This window comes from Aotus nancymaae, unplaced genomic scaffold (assembly GCF_030222135.1).
Source record: "Aotus nancymaae isolate 86718 unplaced genomic scaffold, 86718_ANA_hifiasm-v0.15.2.pri h1tg000058l, whole genome shotgun sequence".
Lineage (NCBI taxonomy): Eukaryota > Metazoa > Chordata > Mammalia > Primates > Aotidae > Aotus > Aotus nancymaae.
Genome location: NW_026988472.1, coordinates 48,949,334 through 48,975,904, shown reverse-complemented (window position 1 = coordinate 48,975,904; position 26,571 = coordinate 48,949,334). Strand labels below are relative to the sequence as shown.

Sequence of the window (26,571 nt, the reverse complement as noted above, 5' to 3'; positions counted from 1 at the left end):
CTCTAGCTGTTAGGATGGGTGTCATTATAAAGATCCATTTGTATTTAAGAATTAATAGTAAGGTTAAAAAAAAAGAGGTGAGCTTTCTTTTCTATGCTGAAAGACTCTTTCAGTTGGTAGACCTGCCTTGCCAACTGGCTTTCAAATCTATCTTTATTACTTTTTCCCAGCCTGTGAATTAATGTGACCCTGCTGAATTCTCATCCTTGTTCTCCAGCGACGTTTTGGGCGGGGGTGTGGAGTCAGGCAGTGAGCCTCAAGTCCTATTCCAGGGTCTGGTAGCTGGAGGCTCTGAGGCTCAGCTCCGGGAGGATTCGTCCTCTCTTAGACATGAATTCAGCTTGACCCACACCTATGAATCCAGAGCTTTCTGCGATTATGAGAAGCTATAAACATAGGCTACACATCTCACTTCTGTACCGGGATGTGTTCAGTCTTCATGGCTCAGTTATATTTCTTAACATGTCCTAACATTGATCTTTTGGAAAAAAAAGAAAAAAGAAAAAGAAAGCTAGTTTGCCCAAGAGCTAAAGGTAGAACAGTGTGATAATGAAAGGCTCAGAACAAATAGTAGCTTTCACTTCGTCCTAATGAGCTGGGGTTTCTTAATCTACCTTTGTAATTCGTGGCCAAAGAAACTGGCTTGCCACTTGGGAAGGGCTGGCTTTTCTCTTTGGAAAGCATTTTGGAGTAGTCTGTCCTCTTGCCAGAGTTGTTTTGTATCAGCATGCAAATAAACCTGGATTTGTGGCCAAGTTCTTAGGGGCACAGAGGAAAGCTGGGGCTCTGTGGTGCAGCGGAAACATTCCACACCATGATGTTAGAGTGTGAAGACTGAATGGACTTTTTATTCAGGTCTTCTTTTACTTTCAAGCACTGTAGTCAGGAGTGGGGCAATTCTTGAAGGAGAAATTCTGCAGGTTTCTGCAAGCCCTCTTCCTACACATGCAAGCCGAAAACTTCAACCCATATGAAGGATTTTGAAAGAGTTCTGGATTGCCTGTTGCTCTCTTAGGCCTTTAAAAAAATATCATCAGTATCTGATACAGGGAGGGTGTATTCTGGAGGAACTGGTGTCCTTTACCTTGTGTGATGCAGTACTGGGGCCGTCCTGTAGTAGAGCCAGCTTGTTCTGATGATGGTGAATGCTCTGGCTTCTCTTTGGGGGAACATGTCTTAGAAGGATAATACTATATCATTATAAAGAAAAATTGGACAAACCTCATTTGGTTGAACCTCAGAACAAGGATGTTCTGAATTGCAAAGCAAAAGTAACTTTTTTTTCCCCATATGAGGAGCCCTTGGGCTTTTTTTTTTTTAATCCCCGGCGTATTAAGTTGCAGGCAGTGAGGGCTGCTTCTCTTGGATGGAGAGGGAGGAAAAACCGTGTTTTGGTTTGGCTAGGAAGGGTCGGGATTATCTTTCTTTTGGAAAAGGTGACTTTCAGAAGACAAATTGTCAAGGTGAACAAGAACCCAGGCAGGTAGACTCTGTGTCCTTGAAAGGCAGCACTTACTTACTCCTAGAAGGGAAGGGGCAAGAGTGATAGTGTTGTCCCCGTCCCCGCCGACAGAGTCTTGCTCTGTCGCCCACACTGGAGTGCAGTAGCATGATCTTGGCTAACTGCAACCTCTACTTCTGGGGTTCAAGCAATCCTCCCACCTCAGCCTCCCGAGTAGCCAGGGACAGGGACTACAGGCGCACACCACCACGCCTGGCTAATTGTTGTATTTTTAGTAGAGACAGGGTTTCACCATGTTGACCAGGCTGGTCTCTAACTCCTGACCTCAAGCGATCCACCCACCTTGGCCTCCCAAAGTGCTGGGATTACAGGCATGAGCCACTGCACCCGGCCACTAGTGTATCTTTTATGAGGTTTTATTTTATCAAAGTGGCTCTTGCACAATGTGAAGTATCAAGTGGTTCTTCAAGCGTGCTTGTATGCCACTGGTCACTTGGCCTGACTACTGATCATTTTCCCTTCCCTAGAGACAACTATTGAAATGTCTTAGCTGATTTATTTTGGCATTTCCATCCATATCCCTAAATTATGGCTTATATTGTAAAATATTGCTGCAACTTTTGTTTATTAGTTTGTTCTTGTAGGATATTACGATGTAGCCTTTTTTCCACTCTTTTTTTTTTTTTTTTTGGAGACAGAGTCTCGTCCTGTCACTCAGGCTGGAGTGCAGTGGCATGATCTCAGCTCACTGCAACCTCCACCTCTGGGGTTCAAGCGATCCTCCCACCTTGGCCTCCTGAGAAGCTGGGGTTACAGGCTCAGGCCACCACACCCAGCTAATTTTTATATTTTTAGTAGAGACAGGGTTTTGCCATGATGGGCAGGTGGTCTCGAACTCCTGCCCCCATGTGATCTGTCAGCCTCAGCCTCCCAAAGTGCTGGGATTACAGGCATGAGCCACTGCGCCTGGCCCTTATTTCCACTCTTTTCCAATGCCCACCTCCCTTCCCCTAACTACTCAGGCACAAATCTTGGCCCCTCACACCACTAATGTAATTATATCATAACGTTTTGTCGTGGGGCCATCCTGTGAATTGCAGGGTGTTGAGCAGCATACCTGGCCTCTTCCTTTTTTTTTTTCGAGACAGAGTCTTGCTCTCTTGCTCAGGCTGGAGTGCAGTGTCATGATCACAGCTCGCTGCAGCCTCCACCTCTTCGGCTCAAGTGATCCTCCTACCTCAGCCTCCTGAGTAGCTGTGACTATGGGTGCATGCCACTATGCCCGGCTAAGTTTTGTATTTTTTGTAGAGGTAGGGTTTCACCATGTTGCTTGGGTTGATCTCAAACACATGGCCTCAAGTGATCCTCCCACCTCGGCCTCCCAAAGTGTTGAGATTACAGGCATGAGCGACTGAGGCTGGCCTTTTCCCGTCTTGATGCCAGTAACACTCTACCCCCTCTGAGGAGCATGAGGTTGACAATATTCAATGTTTATTTTGATTGCTATTGCTATCACTGCTGAGTCTAGGGGTACGTACTGTGGAGTCCTGATAAGTTAGCATCAGGGAGAAAGGGACCCCCAGGGTGGGGGAGAACAATTGTTCTGAGAAACTGCTAACCACAAACAACTCTATTTGCATGTAGCTTCTCCAGCTTGACCCTATAAAACTTCCCTCCAGCCCTTGCCTCTTTGCAGACAGCCCCTTCTCTGCTGTGTTGCCTGTTGCTCCCTTGCAACATACTTTCTCTCTAATAAACTTGTTTTCTTTAATTCTTCTGCTGCCCGTGATTCTGGCCACAGCCAGTGCACCTGCGAAACAAGTTTCTGCAGTCATTAGGGTTCAGGAGAGTCTTCTTTGCTTAATTTTTAAGGCACTTATCCTTGATTCATCCCTCAAATCCTCCCCAGTGGTGAAATACCTCTTAATCAAACACACCGCGGGTCATCTTTTGAGATCTTCTGTCTGAAAATAGCATGATTTTTTATCTTGACAGTAAATTGTTTGGGCGCAGTCCTAAGTGGAGACGGTTCTCCCACAGCACTCTGAAGGTGGGGTCCACTCTGCTGGCGTGCAGTATTGCTGGAGGGAGATCAGACGTTTTTGTTTCTTGATCTTTTGTACCAGGTGTACTTCTTCTTCTTCCTCCTCCTCCTCCTCCTCCTCCCCCCCCCCATGTTGCTCTGGCTGCAGTGCAGTGGCTATTCACAGGCACAATTATAGCCACACTATAGCCTTGAACTCCTGTGCTTAACTGATTCTCCCAGGGTGGCCTCGAACTCCTGGGCTCAAAGGATCTACCCACCATGGCCACCCAAAGTGTTGAGATTACTGATGTGAGCCACGGATCCTGGCCCAGAGTAGGGTTTTTAAAAAGTGATTTTGGTAAGTGGAAATAGTGGGAAAGGTGAAGATTCAGTATCCTTGTCACAAGACTCTATTTCCTCACTCTTTCACTCTTTGGAGTAGAAAATCTGTCGGTGTAGAGTGGGACCCACAGGTGTGGCAGAAATGCTGTCTGCCGGGGTCCTTGTTACCGCCTCCTCTCTGACACTGTTGGGCCGCATTTCCCTGCCTCCCTTGCGGTTAGCTGTAGCCACGTGACACTTCTTCCCTGGGGAGTGCAGCTGCAGCCCAGTCTGCCATTTTACTTTTCCCCTTCTGGCTGCCTGGAATGAAGATGGACCCAGGGCAGAGCTCATCAGCTCGGGTCCCTGAATGACTGCAGAGGTGCCTATGCTGTGGTCACCCTCCAAGCCAGTACCATTACATGAGCAAGAAGTAAGCGTCTGCTGTGTTTGGGCCATTATATGTTTTTTGGATTACTCGCTGTAACAGACTATTCTCACAGATGAAATGCTGGGAGAAATCAAAGTTTTCCTTTTAGCAAATATACCCAGTTTTAAGAGGTGGAATATACAAAGCTTCCTTTTCATCCATACTGGAAGGAGTGAGAGAAGCATCACCATGGGTGTCCAATTAGCATGCAGCTTATTCCCTCCACACTTATTATATAAAATGAGACCTCCATGCCCATTGGCTTCTTTCTACCTTAGTCTTTTCTCTCAGCTGGAAATTTAATCCCCCCCCCCATCTTGCTCTTCCTTCTCCTCCCTGGGGAGAGTTCCTTTCCTGGGAGCCCTGGAGCATTAGGGCAGGAGGCTGGGAGAATGCCCAGTCTAGATAATTAGCCCTAGGTAGGGCTGGCTGGAGGCATAGGGGGTGGGGTGGGTGGCCAGCTAGCTGTTGGGATGATTTCTGGGATTGGACCTTCCTCCTGGTGGTGTTATCCTTTCTTTAACTGCCTTGGTTAAAGTGCAGATGTTGCCTGGGGTTGGGGGTGGGGGGCTACACATTGTCATCATTAACAGAACTGCCTTCATCAGATTAATTAATTATAGTCCTGTGTGGCATACTGTTCCCCCCTGGGTAATAACACCCAGACACGTGAATTAGACCAGCAAGGAGAGGAAAGATAAAGATGAAAGCCAGGTAAAACTGGCCTCAGGAGGAAGGTGGAGCTGGCAGAGGGGGAGTGCTGAGGAAAGACCTTGTCTGTTCGGTACCGGCCGCCTACGAAGAGGAGTTGGGACAGCCTGTAGAGGAAGGTGATAGGGAGAGCAGGGGTCCCTCCTTGCACTTGCAAAAGAGGTGAGTCAGATTCTTTGCCTATGGCTTGCAGATTCTGAAGCTGACGAAATTCCGCATCTATCTGTGTTAATTGTGCATCTGTTTGCAAATTTGTAAACACAGTGATATTTATCTCTGCTAATTGTATAATGCTTTGTATAGTGTTTTTTTCTTGTTGCACAATTAAAAGTAAAAAAAATGAAAATAAAGGAAAAGATTGATCCATAGTTCAAAACATGTAATAATCTTATTTCTGAAAGTACAGCTATATTGATTTTTCCCTGTCTCTATGGAATTCTTTACTTTGAACCTCGTAGACGTAATTTTTAATTGCTGAAAACCCTTAAGCATTACATTGTCAACGATCTTTGGAATCAGATTAAAGAAAGTTTAATTTTGTGTATGCCACTTGAAGTTTTAAGAAATGGCCTGTTTTGTTATTGTAGAATATGTTGAGTTTTATAATTTAGCATTTTCTAGACAGGCATATATTTAAGAACCCTAATTTCTGGAAAACTGAGTGTACTTTATGTTGGTCAAATATGTCAGTCTTTCAAAAACTATGTGCTTTTCTGTATGTGCAGCTTTTCTTAACATTTTCATTATGTTTAAATGCCCTGAATCTTGAATTAAAGTTTGGAAAGAAAACATCTGGACTTGAAAAGATAGGCCTGCTGCTGCTCGAATCATATTTATTTTGTGTTGATCTTACGACAGAGCTCTCACACACTGATGCCATTAGGGTTTGGTGTGGAGCCATTTCCACTCCCCATCCTCATTTTTAGTGGCTGGTGCTTTGGGGACGAGTACTTAAAAGGTACCACTATGCATGGTTGTGAAATCTCAATACAAAGGTAAAGTTCACATTCTCTGCTGGTTCCTGAGGATGCTCCTCTTTGTACCCTGAAGCAGAATTTGCTTTGCTTTTACAGAGAATTTTTTTTTTTTTTTGAGACGGAGTTTCGCTCTTGCTACCCAGGCTGGAGTGCAATGGCGCGATCTCGGCTCACCGCAACCTCCGCCTCCTGGGTTCAGGCAATTCTCCTGCCTCAGCCTCCCGAGTAGCTGGGATTACAGGCGCGCACCACCATGCCCACCTAATTTTTAGTAGAGACGGGGTTTCACCTTGTTGACCAGGATGGTCTCGATCTCTTGTTTTACAGAGAATTTAATTCTTTTTTTTTTTTTTTGGAGACGAAGTCTGGCTCTATCACTCAGGCTGGAGTGCAGTGGCGCGATCTCGGCTTACTGCAACCTCTGCCTCCCAGATTCAAGCGATTTTTGCGTCTCATCCTCCTTAGTAGCTGGGATTACAGGCACACCACCACGCCTGGCTAATTTTCGTCGTGAAGACGGGGTTTCGCCATGTTGGCCAGGCTGGTCTTGAACTCCTGACCTCAAGTGATCCGCCTGCCTCTGCCTCCAGAAGTGCTGGGGTTACAGGTGTGAGCCACCAACCCTGGCCTGAGAGTTTAATTCTTAAATAACCCATGTTGTAATTGCTTCTTTGAAAAAAATGTTCAATTCATATGAAACTCTTTATTTCCCTTTGTATTTTTTTACAGTGGCTTCCACTGGTCCTTTTCCTTTGCCATCTAGTAGAAGGTTGGATTTTCTTGAAGGTCCTTTTATCTGTCCTCTCTCTCATCTAGGTGGTCTCATGTGCCTCCTTGAAATAACATGTCCATAGACAACTCTCTTATCTGTATGTGCAGCCTCAACTTCTTTTTTGATTTTCAGTGACCATTTTACCAAATCACCTTCTCATCTGAACTCTGAAATGGCCTTTGTGTGTTGTTGAGGCCCTTTAAACTCAGCACGATCCAAATGGAAAGCATTCATCTTCCTTTACCTTCTGTAATTCTGGATTTCCAATCTTGACGATCAGTCTATCCCCAAATCTAGAAGTCATCCCTGATGCCTTCCTCCCATTAACCTCCCACAGCCAATTGATGGCCAGTCCTTTGGTGCCTAAATATGGGGTGTGTGTTGCTTTCTTCTCATGCCCAGCATCACTGCCTCCAGCGGTTTGCTCCAGTGACAATCACAGTAGTCTGTAACTTGCATACTGCTGCCACCTCTTCACATGGCAGACTCTTGAGACTTCCAGCAGTGGGTGTGCCAAAGCAGTGGTCTACTTCTCATGCTCTTTCTGGAGAGACCTCAGTAATTCCTCATGGGACACCTTAGCTAGGCATAGAAGGCCTATTTATTTTATTTTACATTTATTTTTATTTTTAATTATTTTTTTTTTTTGAGATGGAGTCATGCTCAGTCACCCAGGCTAGAGTGCTGGGATTACAGGTGTGAGCCACCATGCCTGGCCCAACTTTAATCCTTTTTTATGGAGATGGGGTCTAGGGAAGGCCTGCCATGCCCTGGGTCGCAGCTGGCGAGTGGAGGGTCTGGGTTCCCACCCATCCTGTCTGGATTCAGGAGCTTCACGAAGGTCCCTGCCTCAAGTGTGTCTGAGCCTGGATGATCCCTGCGGAGGGTCACAGCAAGCCCTGTTGCCACGCCTAGGGCATAGCAGACGCTCAGTAGATGTTTGGTAGGTGCAGGAAAGCCAGCCCGTGAAAGGGCACTTGTGCTTCCTGCATTTAAGCATCAAGCCTGGTATCAGAGCTGTGGTCATTCTGCTGCTTTGCTTCAGGTGTGGGAGTTTAGGGGCAAAGGTTAGAGTGCCCCCAGGACCAAGCAGGTTGCACAGGGGGCCTGTTTCCATGAACCTGGGCTGAGGGGACCTGTCGGGAGGCCAGCAGCTCTGGGAAACAGGGACAAGCCGTAGGTGTTTCTAAGGATCGAGGCCTTGGCATATTGTAAAAGACATCACAAAATCAGGTTTCCAGAGGCTTCACAGCAACAGGTTATGTCACATAGCATGGGTTGTGCCGGGGAAATAAAACCCGAGTTCAGGACTGCATGCTGCCTGCTGGTCTATACCCTAAAAAAGCTGTCTGCACCCCAACAAAAAAGTAAAGCAGAGAAATGAGATTCCTGAGATTAAAGCAATTTGCCTTTCTTTCCTGTCTTCTACACATTGCTTGTAACAAGGTGATACTTTTCTCTGCTAAGGCATTTCTCCCTGTCTAAAGGGAGCCCTTCTGTGATCCCCCTTGAGAGCAGCCCTTCCGAGTGTCCTTTCCTGCTCCCCTGGGTTGCCAGGCTCCTGCTGCTAACTTGACTGCTTCTGAAGTCTCTTTTTAAGGTTCAATGTCAAGGGGAGGTCAGAGAGGGGTGTGGTCTGGCAGGAAAGGAGGAAGAGAGCCTGACTCGTGACCGTCCTGGCTGCCAGGCACACCTGAGCACATGGAGCCCTGAGCTGTTGGCCTGGACAAGCCCAGGCCTGGCACTGCAGGGAGAACTGGTCTGTGGATTCAGTTTCTACAGCCTGACTTTCCACCCAGGCTTTGCCCCTCCTGGAGCATTCCGACCTCCGGCGTTTGAGGGTTTCAGCCAGTAAACACAGTAGTGCTGCACCCTTTTAGATTAAAGGTGTGCTGTGCAGCCTGGGAGTTCCTTTACTTGGGGTGGTAGGAGAGGCTGGAGGAGGCCTGCCTGCACTTACATTTTCTTGAATTTTTTAATTATTAAAAATGGAGGCTGCACGCTGTGGCTCACACCTGTACTCCCAGTGCTTTGGGAGGATCACTGGAGCCCAGGAGTTCAAGATCAGCCTGGGCAATATAGTGAGACCCTGTCTCTACAAAAAAAAAAAAAAATTAGCCAGGCGTGGTGGTGGATGCCTGTAGTCCCATCTACTCAGGAGCCTGAGGCTGGAGGGTCGCTTGAGCCAGAGAGTTGGAGGCTGCAGTGAGTTGTCATAATGCCTCTGCACTCCAGCCTAAGTGACAGAGTGAGACCCTGTCTCAAAAAATTTTAAATAAATAAATAAATATAATTCACATGTCACAATTCACCATGTTAAAGGGTACAGTTAGTGGTATTTTTTCTGTGTATTCACTGACTTGTACAATTGTCACTTTAATTCCAGAACATTTTTATCACCTGAAAAAAGAATCCCTGCATTCGTTAGTACTCCCTCCCCATTCCCTCCCTTCCCCCAAATCCCACCCCCGCACTGATCTGCTTTCTCTTACTGTATTAGTCAAGGTTTTCTAGAGAGACAGAAGTAATAGGGGACACACACACACACACACACACATATACATACATACATATGAAGAGGAGTTTATTAAGTATTAACTTACATGATCACAAGGTGCCGCAATAGGCCGTCTGCAAGCTGAGGAACGAGGAAGGAGAGTCAGCCCGAGTCCCAAAACTGAAGAACCTGGAGTTCGATGTTCAAGGGCAGGAAGCATCCAGCACGGGAGAAAGATGTAGGCTGGGAGGCTAGGCCAGTCTCTCCTTTTCACAGTTTTCTGTCTGCTTTATATTTGCTGGCAGCCGATTCGATTGTGCCCACTAGATTCAGGGTGGGTCTGCCTTCCCCAGCCCACTGACTCAAATTTAATCTCTTTTGACCACACCCTCACAGACGCACCCAGGATCAATACTTTGTATCCTTCACTCCAATCAAATTGACACTCAGTATTAACCATCACAAGTTCACCCCTTGTCAACGTGAGCTCATACATAATCTTCAAATAAAGGCAAAAATAAGGTCATAATTACGCCTAACATAATACAACTGTCCTTCATACAACTGGAAGTATACCAATCCCCAACCCAAATACAATTAGATAAAGTTAACAGTACTTAAATGCTGACATGAAGTCAATAAATCTTATGTCACATGATAAAGGAAAATAAAGATATTTTCTTAGTACAAGTATATACAAGCCCAAAAGGAGGAGGAAATACTCGTGACAGTTCCGGTCCCGTTTCTGCAGCTGGTCACGTGGTCAGAGCTGGTACTGATGACCACCTTCTTCTACTACCCATTCTGTATTCCCTTTGCCTTCACCAAGCACCTCAGCGGGTTGTGTTTTTTCCGCTGGTGGAGTGATCCTTCATTCCTTCAAACCTTCATTCCTGAAGGGTCTGGGTCATTTGTTGTCCTGCCTGGATTGGGCTGCTGTAGTTTCCCCTTGACCCTAATCACAGGGCATGGTAATACTAAGAGACACCCTAATGGGTCTCCTGTACTCCATGTGTACTCTTCCCTACCTCTGCTGTGGAGTAGTAGACCAATTTCATCATGTTGACCCGGGTCAGTCACCCCAGCCAACACTGTAACTCTCTTCTTAGCCTGTTGACATAAAAGTAGAAGGAGCCCAAGGTATCCAAGTGGCAATCTTAACTTCCAGTTTAATGGGATTGTTGTATGTCTCCTGGTGGCAGCATTCCTTTCTCTGGAACTAAGGCCCCTAGGCCAGCAGAACCTAGTGTTGTGGGAACAGGAAACAAAAATTTTGCTAGTGGGTCACTAGGGGTGATGGTGAGTCCTGCCGCTTCCATTTCCACTCCTTGATTCCTGGACCCATGAATCCTGGCTATGGGAGAAACAGTACCATACATTGGACGCTGATTCAGAGCATACATGTCCTTCTGGAGAACTTTGCCCCAGCCCTGCAGAGTATTGTCACCTCGTTGGCATTGTAGTTGTGACTTCAAAAGGCCACTCCACCATTCTATCAATCCAGCTGCTTCAGGATGATGGGAAACATGGTAAGACCAGTGGATTCCATGAGCATGAGCCCATTGCTGCACTTCTTTAGCTGTAAAGTGAGTGCCTTGGTCACAGGCAATGCTGTGTGGAATACCATGATGGTGGATAAGGCGTTGCGTGAGTCCACGGGTGGTATTCTTGGCAGAAGCATTGCGTGCAGGATAGGCAAACCCATATTCGGAGTAAGTGTCTATTCCAGTGAGGACAAACCTCCCCTTTCCATGATGGAAGAGTTCCAATATAATCAACCTGCCACCAGGTAGCTGGCTGATCACCCCAAGGAATGATGCCATATCTAGGGCTCAGTGTTGGTCTCTGCTGCTGTCAAATTGGACACTCAGCAATGGGCGTAGCCAGGTCAGCCTTGGTGAGTGGAAGTCCATGTTGCTGAGTCCATGTGTAACCTCCATCCCTGCCACCATGGCCACTTTGTTCATGGGCCCATTGGGCGATGATGGGGTGGCTGCGAAAAGAGGCTGAGTGGTGTCCATAGAACGGGTCATCCTATCCAGTTGATTATTAAAATCCTCCTCTACTGAGGTCACCCATTGGTGAGCACTCATATGGGATACAGATACCTTCATGATTTTGACCACTCAGAGTGGTCCATCCACATACCTCTTCCCCAAATTTCTTTGTCACCAATTTTTCAATCATGCTTCTTCCAAATCCCTGACCGTCCAGCCAAACCATTGGCTACAGCCCATGAAGCAGTATATAATTGCACATCTGGTCATTTCTCCTTCCATGCAAAGTGCGCAACCAGGTGCACTGCCTGAAGTTCTGCCCACTGGGAAGATTTCCCTTCATCGCTGTCCTTCAGGGATGTTGTAGAAAAGGGCTGTAGTGCTGCCTCTCTCTGTTTTCAGGTGGTGCCTGCATATCGTGTAGAACCATCTGTGAACCAGAACCTAGTCTTCTCTTCCTCTGTCAACTGATCATAGGGAACTCCCCATGAGGCCATCGGTGCAGGCTGGGGGAGAGAAGGCAGAGTTGCAGGAGTGGAGACCATGGACATTTGAGCCACTTCCTCATGTAACTTACATGTGCCTTCAGGACCTGCTTGAGCCAGATCACGTATATATCACTTCCATTTGATGTTGGAATGCTGCTGTGCACACCCAACTTTATGGATAGGTGGGCCAGAAAGTACCCAGTTCATGATTGCATGGTGACTTGATGACCCACAGTCAGATGTTCAGTTTCTACCAAAGCCCAGTAACAGGCCAAGAGCCGTCTCTCAACAGAGAGTAGTTATCTGCACAAGATGGCAGGGCATTGCTCCAAAATCCTAGAGGCCTCCGCTATAATTCACCTATGGGGGCTGCCCAATGCTCCAAACAGCATCCCTATCTGCCACTGACACCTCAAGCACCATTGGATCTGCTGGGTCATATGGCCCAAGTGGCAGAGCGGCTTGTGCAGCAGCCTGGACCTGTTGCAGACCTTCTCCTGTTCCAGACCCCACTCAAAACTGGCAGCCTTTTGGGTCACTAGATAAATGGGCCGGAGTAACACACCCAAATGAGGAATGTGCTGCCTCCAAAATCCAAGTAGGCCCACAAGGCGCCTCTTTCTTGGTTGTAGGAGGGGCCAAATGCAGCCACTTACCCTTCATCTTAGAAGGAGTATCTCTATAGACCCCATACCACTGGACCTCTGGAAATTTTACTGAAGTAGAAGATCCCTGAATTTTAGTCGGGTTTATTTCCGATCCTCTGGCAGGCAAATGTCTCACCAATAAGTCCAGTGTGTTTGCTACTTCTTGTTCACTGGATCCAGTCAGCATAATGTCATCAATGTAATGGAACAGCGTGATGTCTTGCGGAAGCGAAAAGCGATCAAGGTCTCTCTGAACAAGATTATGACACAAAGCTGGAGAGTTTATATACCCCTGACATAGAACAGTAAAGGTATATTGCTGCTGAAGGCAAATTGCTTCTGGTGGGCCTTATGGAGAAGAATGGAGAAAAAGGCAATTGCCAAGTCAATGGCTGCATACCAGGAGATGTGTTAATGTGCTCAAGCAATGAATCCACATCTGATACAGCAGCTGCAGTTGGAGATACCACTTGGTTAAGCTTATGATAATCCATTGTCGTTCTCCAAGATCCATCTGTCTTCTGCACAGGCCAAATGTGAAAGTTGACTGGGGATGTGGTGGGAATCACTACTTCTGCGTCTTTCAAGTCCTTGATGGTGGCACTAATCTCTGTAATCCCTCCAGGGATGTGACATTTTTTTGATTTACTATTTTTCTAGGTAGAGGCAGCTCTAGTGGCTTCCACTGGGCCTTTCCCACCGTAATAGCCCTTACCCTACCAGTCAGGGAGCCAATGTGGGGGTTCTGCCAGCTGCTAAGTATGTCTATGCCAATTGTGCATTCTGGCAATGGGAAAATGACCACAGGATGAGTCCAGGGACCCACTGGACTCACTGTAAGTTGGACCTGAGCTAAGACTCCATTAATTACCATACCTCCATAAACCCCTAGTTTAAGTGGAGGACCACAGTGACATGTTGGGTCGCCTGGAATCAATGTCAGCTCAGAGCCAGTATCCAGTAGTCCCCAAAATGTCTGATCATTTCCCTTTCCCCAGTGCACAGTCACCCTGGTAAAAGTCCAGAGGTCTCCTTGGGGAAGGATGGGAGAAAGATTCACCGCATAAATTGTTGGTAATGTAGTGGGGTCCTTCCTTAAGGGGACCTGGCCTTCCCTTCATTCAAGGAGTTCTGGGTCTATAAACTGGCTCAAGTCTGGAAATTGATTGATTCTCTGTTTTTATAATACAAATTAGTCTTTGTCTATTTGACCTAGAAGTTTTCTGTTTGTATAAATTAAGTAGGAATGCAGTAGGCTTCCTGTTAATTTTACTTCTAGGAACACCATAATTAATTAGTCAGTGCCAGAGCTCTATACGAGTCAGACTATTCTGACTGCTGCTTTGCCTCTGCTGTCCATTTTGGTAGCTACACACACCTCATCTTTGATGGTTGAGTGTCATCACTTGACCCCTGCCACCTTGGGATCCAATTTTTCCCATAGTATTTAAATTATGTAGTTGAGTGACTGCAGTTGCCACCATTAGATCTGACATACAGAGAAGAGCAATTACAGAGGTCTTCAAAGATGCAGATGCTGCCCTCACCAATCTATTTTGCAAGGCATTGGTGAAAGGTATATCTTCTGGACCCTCCCAGCTGGGATGAGTAGGTCTAAGATGACTAATCCACTCCACCATCCCAATCTCCCTAAGCCTTTAGATCCCTTCCTCTACATTAAACCAAGGGAGATCAGGCATTTCCAGCTCAGTCACAGTGGGCCATCTTTTAATCCATATTTCAGCTAACCAAGCAAATAAGCTATTAGAACTTTAACTCCCCAAGCTTCAACATTAAAAGCAGAGTCCCTACTTAGTGGGCCCAAATCAATAAATTCAGCCTGATCCAACTCAATATTCCTTCCACCATTATCCCACACCCTTAATATCCATTCCCATGCCTGTTCTCAAGATTTCTGTTTATATCAATTAGAGAACTCAAATGGTTCTTTTTGAGTGTAGTGCACCTCCTCATGGGTCACATTCTCAACCTTACCTCTAGGTGCCCACCGAGACTTTAGTTATAGGTCTAGAAGCAAACAGGGGTGTTGGGGGGTGTCTCCTGAGGAGAATCATTATCTTGCCTGGCAACTGTCTCTGGGAGGCCATCACTGTAGCCTCGGGCAGCGCAGGGTTTATCTCCTCAAACAAAAGTGGAAAGGCTGATGGCAGTATGGGTCGAGGAGGGGATGTTGCCACTACTGGGGATGGGGAAGCTGTTCCTTCTGGCAAAAAAGGTTCATCAGAGTTTACAAACTCGGTGTCTCCAGCTCCATCAGGATCCTCCCACACTTCCCCATTCCAAGTTGCAGGGTCCCACTCTTTTCCAATCAATGCCCTCACTTTAACAGTAGACACCTGGAGAGGCTGTGCCTGCACCTTTCATTGCAGGTCAGACACTCACATGGTAAGAGCTTGTGTCTGTTTTTCCACAATTTCCGCTCTTTCTCTGTAGGAGGTAAGACTCTCATTCAGGGCAATCTTGGCAGATTTGAGACTCATTATATGCTTCTGAAGCTGGAAGACAGAATCACTGAGTTCATAATTTTCTTTCATCACTTTGCCCACTGAACTCAGGAGCAACCAACCAGCTTATGTTCCTTGGTTTTCCACATATGGTCAAAGGTATTATGTATAGAGTCACTAAACTCCTGCCTCTCACGAGCATTGAATCAGGAGTGTCAAATACATTTATTTTGCATAACTCTCTAAACATTTTACACCAAGGACTGGAAGTGTTCTCCATACTATTAGAAGTAGAGTCCTTAGCATTTCGGGGTCTAATCATATTAAGCAGCCAACTCCAGAAACCCCAAAACCAAGAAAAGAACTCTATCCTTAACATCCTGTTCCTTTAGAACCACTCCTGGTACCAAAATCTGTATTAGGGTTCTCTAGAACCCTGGAGTCTGATGTTTGAGGGCAGGAGGCATCCAGCACGGGAGAAAGATGTAGGCTGGGAGGCTAGGCCAGTCTCTCCTTTTCATAGTTTTCTGTCTGCTTTATATTTGCTGGCAACTGATTCGATTGTGCCCACTAGATTCAGGGTGGGTCTGCCTTCCCCAGTCCACTGACTCAAATTTAATCTCTTTTGACAACACCCTCATAGACACACCCAGGATCAATACTTTGTATCCTTTAATCCAATCAAATTGACACTCAGTATTAACCATCACAGTTGCTATGTATGAATTTGCCTATTCTGGGCATTTCTTGTCAGTGGGATCATAGAATATGTGGTCATTTGTGTCCAGCTTATCTCAGTATAATGTTTGGAGATTCATCCATGTTGTAGTGTGTATCGGTCATTCCTTTTCATGGCCGAATGCTATTGTCCTATGGGAATGGACCGCATTTTGTTCATGTCTTTTGATTGACATGTGGGTGGTTCCTCTTTGTAACTCTTGTGAATAATGCTGCTGTGTGGACAAGTTTTTGGTTCTCCTGAGTACTTTCCTTGTGTTTTGAGCTTTTTAACCTCACTGCCCCAGGCACAGAGCTTGTGATTTCCTGAGCATAGGGGTGGCACATCTCTGATGAATCAAAAAAATAGGATTGGTCATTCTGGCTTCACAACTGTTGAAGCAAAATTAAAACTCATAATATTCAAAGGTCGTAAGATTCTTGTCCTGACCCTGGGGGGTGTGGGCCCCTGCAGGACTCCAACAGAGGTAGTCAGCATATCTGTTCTGCTCAGCCTTCAGGAAGACAGGACATGCGTGATCGCCGGCATCCTGGTGGTCCTGCCTGGTCACCGGCATCCTGGTGGTCCTTGTGGTGGCAGCTTGTGGTTAGCTCACCCTCATCCTCTGCTGCTGCTTTCTGAGCAGGAGCATGGGAGTCTTTCAGCCTCCCTGTGACGTGGACACAGGGTTTATTCTGGGGTTCAGACACTGAACGGGGGTCCCTGTGGTCCAAGGGTGATAGCACTTGGGAGTGTGTCCCCTCTTAGACATCTCATTTCCCACTCTTTCACTTCCCAGCAACAACACAGATCCACACCAGAATCAAAACCTTCACCTCTTCATCATTTCTGGTTATATTTCACAAACCCCTCCTATAGGGGGGATCCCTCAATAAACTTAAATTTTCCAGATTTAGGGGACATTGGTAGTATCTTCATCATAGCATTGTAGGGTTTATAAGGTTTTCTGTTGAATATTTTTCTTTTTCTTTTTAATTTTTTTAAGAGACATTATCCCACTCTGTTACCGAAGTTGGAGTGCAGCGGTGTGAACTTGCCTCGCTGCAGCCTTGAATTCCTGGGCTCAAGCAATCCTCCTGCCTCAGCTTCCTGAGTAGGTGGGACTACAAGCACCCACCACCCATGCCTGGCTAATTTCTATATTTTTTGTAGAGACGGGATTTCACCATGTTGGCCAGGCTGGTCTCAAACTCCTGACCTCAAGTGATCCACCCACCTTGGCCTCCCAAAGTGAGCCACCACACCTGACCTCCCTCTACCTTTTTTTTTTTTTTTTCCAGTACGTCTAAACATTTTGGAATTGTAATTTAAACCATAAGGGCAAAAGCTGAAACTTTATGCTTAGGTTTGCTAGTAAATGCACCCTTCCCCATTTCCCCCAAATAAAATCAGTTTGTTGTTTAATTGCACCCCAAAGCAAGCTCTCTCAGTATGAAGCAACTACTACATACACAAAACATGGTTGTTAATATAATAATTTACCTGGCTCATCCAACGTGCAATGCACATGACTTCAAAGACTACAATTTAGGGCAAGTGTACATGAAATGAGAAAACAACTTTCCAAGTTTCAAAACCTGCTGTTAAATTATTTCTAGGACGCTCAGGTCATATTTACTTCTCAGTAGAATGTTGCACTATCATTTGATTATCAGTCTACCTCACAGTGTACATTACCAGATGCCAGTTGGAGGGACTAGAGATAAAACGTAGGTAGTACTATTTCTTAATGGGCTGGATAAGGTAATTACAAATAAGTTTGCGTTACATCCTGTTGAAGACCTCTTTACAGCCTCAGCACCTAACAATATCTAGCAGGTTCCCAGAATGCTCATCAGGTGAAACGATGGCCCAACATTTGAAAATGGAGCCAGTTACTTTAGCTTAAGTCATTCAGAGCCAAACATCTGAAGAATGGCCAAAATCAAATCTTTATTTTTATAACTGTATAAATGTGATCTAAATGTGTCCACCACTAGTTTTTCAAAAAGAAACATGCTATAAATAGGCAAACTACGTCTGCTCACTGAGGTGTGTGGACTCCCTAGATGTCTCATTGGGCTAAATTACAGACCACTCACAGTAATAGATTTTTAGTGTAAAGCGTAGCTTCATGTTAAGCCATTTTAGCTTTTGCACATACGTGTGCGTCCGGCTGATAATGGAGAAGAATTTGCAGCATTACGCTGTTAAGCTAGGTTGCATCCATCCCGCTAAATGGCATCAATATCAATGTCGTCATCCTTGTTGTTGGACTTCATAGTTTCAACTTTCCATACACTGACAGTCTTCCAATAAACCACCTCAACGGTCTCATCTTCATCTTCTTCACCACCGGAAGATTCTTCCTCTGCCTTCTTCATTTTATAAATGGTTCGGTTTTGACACGAATTTCTTTGGCAAGTTCTTTTGAGACATATTTCTTAAAGGCCTTTTCCAACCAACCGATGATGACTTCTTCTAAAAAATCTACATCATACATCTCCTTCAAGATATCGGGAATCTTGGAGATAGGCTGAGTTTGGTGCATTGCTGCCCCGCACGCCAAATCATGAAGAAGGTGCTGTTGAGCTTTTTTGTTGTTGTGACAAAATCACAGGATATGGTGCCTGTAATTCTTAATGTGTTCTCTAATAGTCTCTTTAAAAAGAACTTCAGGCCAGGTGTGGTGGCTGACGCCTGTAATCCCAGCACTTTGGGAGGCTGAGGTGGGCGGATCATGAGGTCAGGAGATCGAGACTATCCTGGCTAACACGGTGAAACCCCGTCTCTACTAAAAGTACAAAAAAATTAGCTGGGTGTGGTGTCAAGCACCTGTAGTCCCAGCTATTCAGGAGGCAGGAGAATCGCTTGAACCCAGGAGGCAGAAGTTGCAGTGAGCTGAGATTGTGCCACTGCACTCCAGCCTGGGCGACAGAGCGAGACTCCATCTCAAAGAAAAACCAACCAAACAAACAGAAAGAACTTCAGAACAAGAGGACCTGGGGCTTTTACATCCAGCACTTCTGCTTCAGCAACAATTTCTTTGTCAGAGGAATCAGTGACACCCTCTTTTTTCTTTTTCTTAGCAAAATCAAACAGGATGTTGACCCGCTCCTCAACTGTTCTTCCCAAATCATCACCGAGTATCAGAACTTCTGCATGATCACTGATTTCATCCATTCTGCACCTTTGAGCTTCCTTAGTTGTATCTTCCCCCTAGTCATCCTCCTCCTCTTCCAGTGTATGTGGAGGAGGACTAATTTCATTTGGTGGTGGTGATGCCTCACTGCTGGATACGGAGCCATTTTCCTTGCCTTTGCCCTTTCTATTTTCCTTTTCCTTTTCTTTCTTTCCTGTACCACTGTCACTATTCTCAGGTGAGCTTTTGAGAATGAATGTGCAGAGTTTATGATGTGTGTCAAGCATGCCTCAACAGCCATAGGTTTTGTAAGAATTACCTATTGTTTGCTGCTTTGGCTTGACATGCATATCTATTTCAGGATTCTCACATTCAGGACAGAGAACAAATTTTATATATATGTACATATATTTTTTATTGCACTTTACATTCCAGGGTACATGTGCAAAACATGCAGGATTGTTGCATAGGTACATACATGGCATTGTGGTTTGCTGCCTCCATCCCCATCACCTATATCTGGCATTTCTCCCCCTGTTATCCCTCCCCAGCCTCCCTACCCGCCCCCTGCTGTCCCTCCCCTATTCCCCCACAACAGACCCCAGTGTGTGATGCTCCCCTCCCTGTGTCCATGTGTTCTCCTTCTTCAACACCTGCCTATGAGTGAGAACATGAGGTGTTTGATTTTCTGTTCTTGTGTCAGTTTACTGAGAATGATGGTTTCCAGATTCATCCATGTCCCTACAAAGGACACGAACTCATCATTTTTTATGGCTGCATAGTATTTCATGGTGTATATGTGCCACATTTTCCTGGTCCAGTCTATCATCAATGGGCATTTGGGTTGGTTCCAGGTCTATGCTATTGTAAACTGTGCTGCAATGAACATTCGTGTGCATGTGTCCTTATAGTAGAACGATTTATAATCCTTTGAATATATACCCAGTAATGGGATTGCTGGGTCAAATGGAATTTCTATTTCTAAGTCCTTGAGGAATCGCCACACTGTCTTCAACAGTGATTGAACTAATTTACACTCCCACCAACTGTGTAAAAGTGTTCCTATTTCTCCACATCCTCTCCAGCATCTGTTATCTCCAGATTTTTTAATGATCGCCATTCTAACAGGCATGAGATGGTATCTCAATGTGGTTTTGATTTGCATTTCTCTAATGACCAGTGATGATGAGCATTTTTTCATGTTTGTTGGCCTCATAAATGTTTTCTTTTGAAAAGTGTCTGCTAATGTCCTTCGCCCACTTTTGAATGGGTTTGTTTTTTTCTTGTAAATCTGTTTTAATTCTTTGTAGATTTTGGATATTAGCCCTTTGTCAGATGGGTAGATTGCAAAAATTTTTTCCCATTCTGTTGGTTGCTGAGTCACTCTAATGATTGTTTCTTTTGCTGTACAGAAGCTCTGGAGTTTAATTAGATCCCATTTGTCTATTTTGGCTTTTGTTGCCAATGCTTTTGGTGTTTTGGTCATGAAGTCCTTGCCTACGCCTATGCCCTGAATGGTTTTGCCTAGGTTTTCTTCTAGGGTTTTTATGGTGTTAGGCCTTATGTTTAAGTCTTTAATCCATCTGGAGTTAATTTTAGTGTAAGGTGTCAGGAAGGGCTCCAGTTTCTGCTTTTTGCACATGGCTAGCCATTTTTCCCAACACGATTTATTAAACAGGGAATTCTTTCCCCATTGCTTGTTTTGTCAGATTTGTTGAAGATCAGATGGTTGTAGATGTGTGGCATTGCCTCCGAGGCCTCTGTTCTGTTCCATTTGTCTATATGTCTGTTTTGGTACCAGTACCATGCTGTTTTGATTACTATAGCCTTTTGGTATAGTTTGAAGTCAGGTAGCGTGATGCCTCCAGCTTTGTTCTTTTTGCTTAGAATTGCTTGGCTATGCGGGCTCTCTTTTGGTTCCATGTGAAGTTTAAGGTGGTTTTTTCCAGTTCTGTGAAGAGGGTCATAGATGGCTTGATGGGGATAGTGATGAATCTATATATTATTTTGGACAGTATGGCCATTTTCATAATATTGATTCTTCCTAACCATGAGCATGAATGTTTTTCCATCTGTTTGTGTCCTCTCTTATTTCCTTGAGCAGAGGTTTGTAGTTCTCCTTGAAGAGGTCCTTTATATCCTTTGTTAGTTGCATTCCCAGGTATTTATTCTCTTTGTAGCAATTGTGAATGTGAGTTTGCTCTTGATTTGGCTCTCTGTTAGCCTGTTATTGGTGTATAGGAATAATTGTGATTTCTGCACGTTGATTTTGTATCCCGCAACTTTGCTGAAGTTGCTTATCAGTTTAAGGAGATTTTGGGCTGAGACAATGGGGTCTTCTAAATATACAATCATGTTGTCTGCAAATAGAGACAATTTGACTTCCTCCTTTCCTAATTGAATACGCTTTATTTCTTTTTCTTGCCTGATTACTCTGGCTAGAACTTCCAATACTATATTAAATAGGAGTGGTGAGAGAGGGCATCCTTGTCTAGTGCCAGATTTCAAAGGGAATGCTTCCAGTTTTTGCCCATTCAGTATGATATTGGCTGTGGGTTTATCGTAATAGCTTTTATTATTTTGAGATATGTTCTGTCGATACCTAGTTTATTGAGAGTTTTTAGCATAAAGGTCTGTTGAATTTTGTCGAAGGCCTTCTCTGCATCAATTGAGATAATCATGTGGTTTTTGTCTTTGGCTCTGTTTATGTGGTGAATTACATTTATAGAATTGCGTATGTTGAACCAGCCTTGCATCCCTGGGATGAAGCCTACTTGATCATGATGGATAAGCTTTTTGATGTGCTGTTGCAATCAGTTTGCCAATATTTGATTGAATATTTTTGCATCTATGTTCATCATGGATATTGGCCTGAAGTTTTCTTTTTCTTTTCTTGTTGAGTCTCTGCTGGGTTTTGGTATCAGGATGATGTTGGTCTCATAAAATGATTTGGGAAGGATTCCCTCTTTTTGGATTGTTTGGAATAGTTTCAGAAGGAATGGTACCAGCTCCTCTTTGTATGTCTGGTAGAATTCGGCTGTGAACCCATCTGGACCTGGGCTTTTTTTAGTTGGTAGGCTATTAATTGCTGCCTCAACTTCAGCCCTTGTTATTGGTCTATTCAGGGTTTCAACTTCTTCCTGGTTTAGGCTTGTTAGGGTGCAAGTGTCCAGGAATTCATCCATTTCTTCCAGGTTTACTGGTTTATGTGCATAGAGTTGTTTGTAGTAATCTCTGATGGTAGTTTGTATTTCTGTGGAATCTGTGGTGATATCCCCTTTATCGTTTTTTATTGCATCTATTTGATTCTTCTCTCTTTTCTTTTTTATTAATCTGGCTTGCAGTCTATTTTGTTGATCTTTTCAAAAAAACGAGCTCCTGGATTTATTGATTTTTTTGAAGAGCTTTTTGTTTCTCTGTCTCCTTCAGTTCTGCTCTGATCTTAGTTATTTCTTGTCTTCTGCTAGCTTTTGAGTTTTTTTGATCTTGCTCTTGTAGCTCTTTCAATTTTGTTGACAGGGTGTCGATTTTAGATCTTTCCTTGCTTCTCATGTGGGCATTTATTGCTATAAATTTCGCTCTAGACCCTGCTTTAAATGTGTCCCAGAGATTCTGGTACGTTGTGTCTTCGTTCTCGTTGATTTCGAAGAACATCTTTATTTCTGCCTTCATTTCATTGCTTATCCAGTCAACATTCAAGAGCTAGTTGTTTAGTTTCCATGAAGTTGTGCGGTTCTGGGTTGGTTTCTGAATTCTGAGTTCTAACTTGATTGCACTGTGGTCTGAGAGACTCTTTGTTATGGTTTCCGTTCTTTTGCATTTACTGAGGAGTGATTTACTTCCAATTATGTGGTCAGTTTTAGAGTAGGTATGATGTGGTGCTGAGAAGAATGTATATTCTGTGGATTTGGGGTGGAGAGTTCTGTAAATGTTTATTAGGTTTGCTTGGTCCAGATCTGAGTTCAAGTCCTGGATATCCTTGTTAATTTTCTGTCTCATTGATCTAATATTGACAGTGGAGTGTTAACATCTCCCACTATTATTGTGTGGGAGTCTAAGTCTCTTTGTAGGTTGATGAGAACTTGCTTTATGTATCTGGGTGCTCCTGTATTGGGTGTGTATATATTTAGGATCATTAGCTCTTCTTGTTGCATTGATCCTTTTACCATTATGTAATGCCCTTCTTTGTCCCTTTTGATCTTTGTTGGTTTAAAGTGTATTTTATCAGAGACTAGGATTGCAACTCCTGCTTTTCTTTGCTCTCCATTTGCTTGGTAAATCTTCCTTCATCCCTTTATTTTTAGCCTATGTGTGTCCTTGCATGTGAGATGGGTTTCCTGGATACAGCACACTGATGGGTTTTGGCTTTTTATCCAATTTGCCAGTCTGTGTCTTTTGATTGGGACATTTAGCCCATTTACATTTAAGGTTAATATTGTTATGTGTGAATTTGATCCTGCCATTTTGATGCTAGCTGGTTGTTTTGCCCATTAGTTTCTTCATTGTGTCGATGCTCTTTACAATTTGGTACGTTTTTGGAGTGGCTGGTACTAGTTGTTCCTTTCTGTGTTTAGTGCTTCTTTCAGGAGCTCTTGTAAGGCAGGCCTGGTGGTGATGAAATCTCTCAGCAATTGCTTATTTGTTAAGGATTTTATTTGTCCTTCAGTTATGAAGCTTAGTTTGGCTGGATATGAAATTCTAAGTTGAAAGTTCTTTTCTTTAAGGATGTTGAATGTTGGCCCCCACTGTCTTCTGGCTTGTAGGGTTTCTGCCGAGAGATCTGCTGTGAGTCTGATGGGCTTCCCTTTGTGGGTAACCCGATCTTTCTCTCTGGCTGCCCTTAGCATTTGTTCCTTCATTTCAACCCTGGTGAATCTGACGATTATGTGCCTTGGGGTTGCTCTTCTTGAGGAATATCTTTGTGGTGTTCTCTGTATTTCCTGGACTTGAATATTGGCCTGCCTTGCTAGTTTGGGGAAGTTCTCCTGGATAGTATCCTGAAGAGTGTTGTCCAGCTTGGATTCATTCTCTCCATCACATTCAGGTACACCTATCAAACGTAGATTAAGTCTTTCACACAATCCCGTATTTCTTGGAGGCGTTGTTCATTTCTTTTCATTCTTTTTTCTCTAATCTTGCCTTCTCATTTTATTTCATTGAGTTGATCTTCAATATCTGATATCCTTTCTTCTGCTTGGTCGATTCGGCGAAGTTCTCATGTTGTGTTTTTCAGCTCCATCAGGTCATTTATATTCTTCTCTAAGCTGTTTATTCTCTTTAGCATTTTGTCAAACCTTTTTACAAGGTTCTTAGTTTGTTTGCATTGGGTTAGAACATGTTCTTTTAGCTCAGAGAAGTTTGTTATTACCCACCTTCTGAAGCCTGTTTCTGTTAATTCATCAGACTCATTCTCCATCCAGCTTTGTTCCTTTTCTGTTGATGAGTTGTGATCCCTTGGAGGAGGAGAGGCATTCTGGTTTTGGGTGTTTTCATCCTTTTTGCACTGATTTCTTCCCATATTTGTGGATTTATCTACCTGTGGTCTGTGTAGTTGGTGACTTTCGGATGGGATCTCTGAGTGGACGTACTTTTTGTTGATGATGAAGTTATTTCTTTCTGTTTTTTTAGTTTTCCTTCTAACAGTCAAGCCCCTCTGCTGTAGGACTGCTGGAGGTCCACTCCAGACCCTGCTTGCCTGGGGATCACCTGTGGTGGCTGCAGAACAGTAAGGGTTGCTGCCAGTTTCTTCTGTTATCTTTGTCCCAGAAGGATACCTGCAAGATATCAGCTTGAGCTCTCTTCTATGAGGTGACTCTTTGGATATACAGGGGTCAGGGAGCTGCTTGAAGAGACAGTCTGTCCCTTATAGGAGCTCAAGTGCTGAACTGTGAGCTCTGTTGTTCTGTTCAGAGCTGCTGTGCAGGTACATTTAAGTCTGCTGCAGCGGAACTCATAACTGCCTTTTTCCCCAGGTGCTCTGTTCTGGGAAGGTGGGGCTTTATTTATAAGTTCCTGAGGTGCTGCTGCCTTTTTTCAGAGGTGCCCTGCCCAGCAAGGAGGTAGCCTAGTCACAGTCTGCCAGCAGAGGCGTTGCTGAGCTACCACGGGCTCTGCCAACCTGCTGTATGAACCTCCTTGTGGTTTTGTTTATAGAGATATAGTTAGAACTGCCTTGGTAATGGCGGCCTGCCTCAATAATGGAGAACTGCCTCTGTAATGGTGGACTGCCTTGGTAATGGCAGACGCCCTTCCCCAACAGAGCTGGACCATCCCGGGTTCAGCTGCACTTGCTGCGAAACTCTCAATCCAGAGTTTCAGATTGCTGGTCTTTGTTGGGGTGGGACCCCCCGAGCCAGATCACCTGGCTCCCTGTTTTAGCCCCCTTTCTTTCAGTCGAATGGGCTGCTCTGTCTCCCAGGCGTTCCAGGCGCCAGTTGAAACAACTGCCCAGATTTGTGTGAGTTTTTGTACAGAAAGCTGCTGCTCCGGCTGAAACAGCCATGCTGGAAACTTGTGGCGCTTTTCAGCCCAGGAATCTCCTGGTCTGTGGGCAGTAATAACTCATTTGGAAATGCGGTGTTCACTTACCCTCTGCGTTGTTCTCGTTGGGAACTGCACTCCAGAGCTGTTCCTATTGGGCCATCATGGATCCACCTAGAGAACACATTTTTTAATGAATCCATCCAACGTGTCTTGCGGCTTATTTGCCTCATGAGATCTATTGACAATGTAACGGTTGTTCTTAACGTCGAACTGGGTCTGTGCTCCTGGCTCACAACCAAAATATTTGGTGGGATACGTTGCAGGCTGATTAAGGGCCTTTGCAGTGTCAATCATGTTGACTGTAACTGTCTTGATTCCATTTCCTTTGCCCTCAACCTTAGCAATCAGACGGGGCATCTTGTGGTGATAGAACTGGTCTGACACGCTGTGATTGACGTTCACAGACATTTTGGCTCATTAGTGGCTTTATCGATAAGATTAAGAGATCTTTGGTTGCAGCTTTTTGGTATCTTCTGTCTGGAGAACAAGGGATGACATAAATGGATGCAAGAGTTCTCGGTCTCTGACGTGAAAACATTTTCGCCACCGAGGCTGTAAGCTTCTTGCTTGTATGCTGTGTTTCCCCAATACAGGTACTGATAGCTGCCCAACAGCTCTTCTGGTGAGGGCCTCCTTGCTCCCCCAGACTTGAAAAGGGCTGTCCTTTGTGCTTCCCTGTCACCTTGTTCGTAGCAGGCATCACATTGAGTCCACCCCACCAGTTTGTTTGTTTGCTTATTTATTTATTTATTTTCAGATGGAGTCTTGCTGTGTTGCCCAGGCTGGAGTGCAGTGGCACAATCTCAGCTCACTGCAACCTCCACCTCCTGGGTTCAAGAAATTCTCCTACCTCAGCCTCCAGAGTAGTTGGGATTACAGGCGCCTGCCACCACACCCAGCTTTTTTTAAAATTTTTAGTAGAGATGGGGTTTCACTATGTTGGCCGGGCTGGTCTTGAACTCCTGACCTCAAGTGATCCATCCACCTAGGCCTCCCAAAGTACTGGAATTACAGGCGCAAGCCACTATGCCCAGCTCCCTCCACCCTCTTTAACTTTTTTTTTTCCAGATTATGTTTTTCAAGCTTCAAGATTTATCATATTGCAGTATTTTTTTTTTTTTAAATATGAGGAGTTCTCCAGTAGAGTCTCATCATACATGGACTGAAGCTGACACCATCCTATGGCCCACAGAGGCTTCTGCAACTGGGTCTTCAACATGTGGCCCACCTTCCATCCTCTCCACCTTCTCCCGCCCAGCTTCCAGCTTCTAGAAACAGCCTGCATTCCTCCCTCACCCTTTTTTAAATAGACAGAGTCTTGCTCTGTCCCCGAGAATGGAGTGCAGTGGTACGATCGTAGCTCACTGCAGTCTCG

At 44.7% G+C, this 26,571-nt stretch overlaps 1 protein-coding gene and 1 pseudogene across 1 annotated transcript in view; one reads left to right on the top strand and one right to left on the bottom strand.

The window, feature by feature from the left end:
- Positions 1–26,571, top strand: part of SHROOM2 (shroom family member 2) — a 166,903-nt gene that overhangs the window by 4,153 nt on the left and 136,179 nt on the right. The gene's annotated exons all lie outside the window — the stretch shown is intronic.
- LOC105704643 (eukaryotic translation initiation factor 5-like) lies at positions 17,746–25,604 on the bottom strand (annotated as a pseudogene).